Source organism: Benincasa hispida, chromosome 2, assembly GCF_027475165.1.
Source record: "Benincasa hispida cultivar pf3 chromosome 2, pf3_genome.v1.1, whole genome shotgun sequence".
NCBI lineage: Eukaryota > Viridiplantae > Streptophyta > Magnoliopsida > Cucurbitales > Cucurbitaceae > Benincasa > Benincasa hispida.
This window is the reverse complement of record NC_143479.1, coordinates 13,929,732-13,935,958: the sequence shown is the minus strand read 5'-3', so window position 1 is coordinate 13,935,958 and position 6,227 is coordinate 13,929,732. Positions and strand designations below refer to the sequence as shown.

The following is a 6,227-nucleotide window of genomic DNA, read 5'->3' as shown; positions in this document are numbered from 1 at the left end:
CATCGCAAAGTCATTCGGTTGAGCGATTTTGGGTTTGGCAATTTTGATTTTGATTTATTATTATTATTATTTGTTCCTACTTTAATTGTTTGGTTCTCTCGGAAAAAATTTACATCGTTTGGCTGCTAATTTTTATTATTATTATTCACAGCAGCTGGGTTTATAAAAACTGTGTTCAATTTCATAATTTTAGGCCATAAAAATTTGGGTAATTACCTACTAAATCTCTTTTCAAAACTTATTTTCATAAATGTCTAAATCTATTATTATTTGCAAATATAAGATTTTATGAGATTTTCGGTTACCCTTTTCGATGCCATATATTTATGAGAGATAAGTAACTAGTTGAGATTTTAAAATCGTTTGCTATTGGCGAGAGAAAGTCTATTTAATGAAAATTATCTATTTTCGTTGATATTGTTGAGAATTTTCAAAGCATTAATTTGTTAAGATTTTAAACTCATTTGCAATTGGAGAGAATATTTTTAATGAAATTTTATTCTTATATGTTGGTTCCACGTTTTTTATTAAAAAATTGACTCAATATTAACATAAATTACAATATATATCATAAACTTCATCTATATCACTATATATCATACCTTTCATAATTTGTTTTTCCATTTTCATGTTTGAATTTGTTAAGATTCTAAACCAAATTGCAATTCGAGAGAGAAAATATATTTAATTAAATTTTATTTCTATATGTGCATTCCACGTTTTTTGGTTTCACATTTTATTCTTTTTTTTTTCTCATTAAATTGTTTGAAAATATTATGTCAAGTGTTTAAAATATACCACAGTATAGAAATAAAAAATTTACCCAATATTTAACATAAATCACAGTCTATATCATAAACTTCATTGATATAATAGTATATATCATACATTTCATAATTTATTTTTTCAATTTCACGTATGAAGCATTTTTGTATTCTTCTAATCGATTGTTATTTTTAAACATTGTGTTAGGTGTTTGAATATGAATAACCAATATATGGAGTACTTTAAGACTTTTTAGTATGTTTGAAATGTACTATTCGAAAGTTTTGATATAATTGTACAACGGTAAAATAGTTGTGATCCATGTTATATTTAAATATACCTTTTAACATTGTACTAATTTTTGCAAATGTTCTAACCAATATATGAAATATATTGGTAAATATATTTGATGTGTATTCAAATATAACTGTTTTACGATACTCAATGTTCACTATAAATCATAGTATATATCATAAGTTCCATTTATATCATAGTATATATCATACATAAACTCAAAATAGTCTAATACTAACATAAATATATACCACAACATATAAATAAAAAATTGACTCAATTTTTAGAATAAATCCTAGTATATATCATAAAATTTTCAACATACATCACAGTATATCCTATATCATAATATATATCCTACTTGGGGATTTATATAGGTTAAACAAAATAAAAGAGGTTCCTTGGTTTGCTTGCCCAAGAATCTTCCCAGATCCATCTTTGTTGTCGTTCAATTGTCTATCGTGCCCATTCGTTGTTGTTTGATCGTCCACCACATATCCATTTTCGTCTGTGTCGCGTCGTTCTCCGCCATCAAGCCCAATCGCTCAACATTCGCCATTCGTCCATCATTTGCATCGCGTTGTCATATGTTGTACAGTCGAGCCCGTCATTTCGCTCCAAGTTTGTCGTTCCGTTCATCTTCTAGTGTGGTCGCTAGTGTTGAAGGTGGAAAGAGGGTCAGAGAGAGGGAGGGATAGAGAGAATGTAGGATAGAGAGAGAAAGAGAGTTAGAGAGAAAGAGGGTTGGAGAGAACGTGAGATAGAGAGAGAATATAACAACCCAAATTTCTAGTAGGTTTCTAGGATATTGGTCTATGCATGTATAAGTTTGGCAATATATTTCTCAAAGAATAATTAAATAAAAAAGATAAAAAAAAATTATTTCATTAAATAAAGCTCAAATAAAAAGGAAAAGAATTCCTGAAAATACCGTTCGAGGTACCCCTAGCCCAAGTTTAAAATAAATAATAATTAAATAAATCAATAAATGAAATCAAAGGAACATTTATAGGTTTTTAAAAAACGCCTAACTCTTAAACCTGACACTAGTACATGAAATCTAAGTGTAGAAACAATAACTCGTCCAAATGGTCAGGTCGTCGGTCTTTCTTGTCATTCGTTGGTCTACCTTTACCTGAAAAAAAACATGAAAGGAAAACCTCTTGTCATTCGTTGGTCTATCTCTACCTTTACCTGAAAAAACATGAAAGGAAAAGGACGAGTATGATGGAACACGAGACATACGCAGCGGAATAAGGATCTAATTACACTATAATTGCCTTTAATTAAAAGGAAATTAGCATGCAAATATAAAAAAAAAAAATAGTAAACTAAAAGAGATAGTGTACAACCTTTGTAGCTCTCGAAAAATGCTTTTTCTCGCTGAATCTCGACCCGAACTCTACTGGACCACCATTAGAGTTTCCTTTTTCTCTAGACTCATAACCGGATTGTGGAACCCAATGAATGAAGGAATGAAAAGAGAAAAAATGGAGGTTCAAGGTTAATGTGAGAAAAAGGGAGTTTTGGTGAGAATTTGGAAACCAAAAAAAATATAGAAAATTCAGCTTGCTAAAAGAAAAAGAAATTTATTTAAAAAGAAAACTTCCTTTTATAAAACAATTACATGCATCTAATGCATATAAAAACTCACCAAAAATCAACACCTCACAAAGCACTAAACCAAAGTGCGTTATGTGTCATTCTATAATGTTTACACATAGTCCACTTAAGTTGGTGGGATTATCCAACAAAAATGTTGGATAATTCCACTAACTCTAGTCAAGAGCAAAATGGTCTTTTTTTCATTTGGTCAAAGTCAAACTTTGACTTTCCCTAGCGAAAAAGTCGACCCTTTGACTTTTTACAGTTTTGACCCTCTTGACTAATTTTGACCTCCCGAACATGAATCCACATTCATATTTTCAAAATTCAAATCACATTTGAATATAGAGCGCCATACAAAAAATTGATAGCGATATCGCATATATTTGTCAGTTTTAATCCCTTTTCCTAATTCGAACAATTCGAATTAATCCAACATACTGTTCTAAGTTTAATCCATATGAGCTAGCAGGAGGACCTAATCGACCTATAGATCATGGGCTCCAACAATCCGAGATTAACCGGTAAAATTCTTTAACCTAATTAATCAACATTTGTTAACAAACGGGTCATTCCACTAAAGTCTCGTAGTTGCACTCCCCTCACTGTAGATATATTTCTGTCTATCTAATATAACCATAACCCGTAAGTCAATCTTTCACAGATTGTTCGTGGTCTTGGCTGGGTCAAAATACCGTTTTACTCTCGAGAACACTTCTTGTTCCTTCAGTCCCACTGAACCTCTAAAGAACAATTGATTTGTAGTCCAACCAACAAATCAAGTCCCTTTCAGCCTAGTGAGAGGGTGGGGCCCCTTGTTCTAATTCTGAAGTTAGCACTTAAGGGAACAACCTATCTACTACCACTAGAGATGGGTAGGAGTAAAGTCCATCTTGCACCCTATGTCCCTAGCTGTTTACCCAGTCTTACCCCTGAAATGGAGGCTTATTGAGCCAGTGCTGTTGAGCTGCTCTCACCCATGCAGATCTAAGGATAATCCCAAATAAACAGGAGTTCATAGTTAGCTCAGGATTGAGATCGAGTTATCTAGGTCATCAGATTGGAAATAGTCAGTTTTATACAGTAAACGGTGTTATAAAGCAAAAGTGACTAAGTCGTGGTCCAGTCTTATACAAACTCATTGCATAGGATGCCCCCACTCATATATCTCTATATGAACGATTCAGGATCACATCGTTTGTACTAACTACAAAGTAGGCCGCATCCATAGTGTCCTCAGAACAAAGCGGCCAACCTCATCTCTATACTATGGACCATTTTAGGCTATATACTCGAACTTGATCCATGTTTTATGTCATCACATAAAGTTCAAGTCTACATTAAATAGCCTCAAGACCTTAGTTTATTGGATTCAAAATTACAATTTCAATAACAATTTTATCGAAAAACAAAACAGAATATGTTTATCAATTTACAAACTACGAGTTTTAGGACGTAAAATCCAACAGAATATATAGGTATACTCAGTAAGCGACTCACTACTGGGTCTACTTAGTGATCTGTTAGCCTTCCCATCGGGACACAAGTGCACAATGGCATCGTAGGTGTAGACATAAATATAAGGGGCGAACCGAAGGCACACTTTCATAAGTAATGACCCCGAAGGGCACAATCATAAACATAAGTGGTGTTCCTAAGGAAACACCGTACATAGGCATAAGGTGTGAAGGCTCACAACATGTGATGTGCGTAGCCCAATGGAAATGCTAATAGTCACTGCAATTTCATATAGTCATAAGCATACAATCGAGGTCTTAAATCATATTAAGATCACATAACAGTTCACAACTATCAAGATATCTCATACTAACCAATACGTAATGCATGCTTGGGTTCGAGGACGAACCGGTAGTAAATCACTTACCTCAAATTAAACCAGTATAAGCAATTTAATTTCTTCTTTTAGTTTTGAGAGACCCTAAATCAACCACCATACCTGAACCAAAAAAATCAATTGAACCCATTAGGCTTAAATCCATACTTAAAATTATCTTAAATTTCCTCAAGTCATCTACCCTAAAATGTAAAACGGATCCCAAAAACCACCAAATGCCAAATAGACCTATCCTTAAGTGATATTTAATTCCAAGGATTAAAGACCCCAATTCCATCAAACAACCTCGTTACCAAGGGGCTTCCAGATTACTATTCACCAAAACTCCTCTAAAGTAACCATCAACTACTGGACAGCAAGCCCACGATCTCCACAACTCGAATCTAATAACACAATACCAAGAATCAGGCTGAGAATTTAATGGGTAACAACTAAACAACCAGAGACAGACCCCAAATGTTCCAAATCTGACCCTAAACAGTAGAATCTGACGAAAACTAACCAGGATTTGGCGACAGACGAGGCTATCCATATCAGAACAGTGAATGGGCACTTGGGCTAGGTTGGCGGCGGGGCGAAAACGTAGGGACGAGGGAGCGACGGCACGCCGACTGACAAACTCGACAAAGAACGCGCGGCGTTGGGCGGCGGCTGGGCGAGTGATTGCCTAGGATGCGACAAGGGGGCGGCAGCGTGGCTAACGTGAAGAGGCAGCGGCGCTCGGACGGCTGGCGGATTGTAGAACCACGTGCGGCTGGGGCTAAAGAAAAGAAGTGGAGGGGTGGTCTCGCGTGCGCTGGGAGGAAGAAAAAGGGAACTAATTTTTTTTTTCTTTACTGCATGCTTCCCGAGACCATTAATTACCCTTTTAAAACAAAAAAAAAACTTAATTAATTATATAATAATAATAATAATAATAATAACAACAACAATAATTTAACTCCTTTAATCCTAATTCCTCAAATCCCTCAACCGAATAACTCCAAACAAATTCATTATTTCCCCAAAATTCAATAAAATTCTAAAGGAAATTAAATCTCAACCACAAAAATCTAATTCCTCACTTATTTGTTCCAATAAAAAGGATCTTAATTAAATTATTAAAATCCAACCTCAATTAAAATAAAACCCCAAATAATTTAACAAAGCTTTACCTGAAAAAATTTGGAGCGTTACATTCTTCCCCCTTTAAGAAACTTTCATCCTTGAAAGTTCTAATCTTGAAAAAGCTCTGGGTACTGTGCTCTCGTCTCATCTTCTCGCTCCCAGGTTGTTTTCTTAAACAGATGATTCTGCCACAGCACCTTTACTAGTGGCACCTCTCTGTTGCACAAAACTTTCACTTCCCTTGCAACAATCTATGCAGGCTTCTTTTCATAACTTAAGTTTTCATTCAGCTACAAGGGCTCAAAGTCCACCACATGAGACAGGTCCATTAAGTACTTCCTCAACATGGAGACATGAAAGACATTACGGACCGCAGAGAGACGGTGGCAAGGCCAAACGATAAGTCACAGGACCCACTTGTTCTAAGAACTCGAATGACCCAACGAAATGCGGACTTAGCTTTCTCTTCTTCTCAAACCTCAGAACAGCTTTCATAGGTGCTACTTTCAAGAAAATTTTATCACCTGCCTCGAACTTAAGATCTTTATGCCTAACATCAGCGTAGCTTTCCTATCTACTCTGCACTGCTAGCATTCAAGCT

General features: G+C 35.0%; 1 long non-coding RNA gene across 2 annotated transcripts; it reads right to left on the bottom strand.

Moving 5' to 3' along the window:
- Positions 1 to 1,795: 1,795 nt before the first annotated feature.
- On the bottom strand, positions 1,796 to 5,650 carry LOC150037662 (uncharacterized). Of its 2 annotated transcripts, none has more exons than XR_016527660.1 (3): positions 5,022 to 5,650; positions 2,412 to 4,902; positions 1,796 to 2,253 (listed from the first exon to the last, which is right to left on the bottom strand). It is a non-coding gene; the product is annotated as an uncharacterized LOC150037662 (long non-coding RNA). The 2 variants fall into 2 exon arrangements; XR_016527659.1 differs by having other exon boundaries at positions 1,796 to 2,194; positions 5,022 to 5,647.
- Between the last annotated feature and the right edge of the window lie 577 nt (positions 5,651 to 6,227).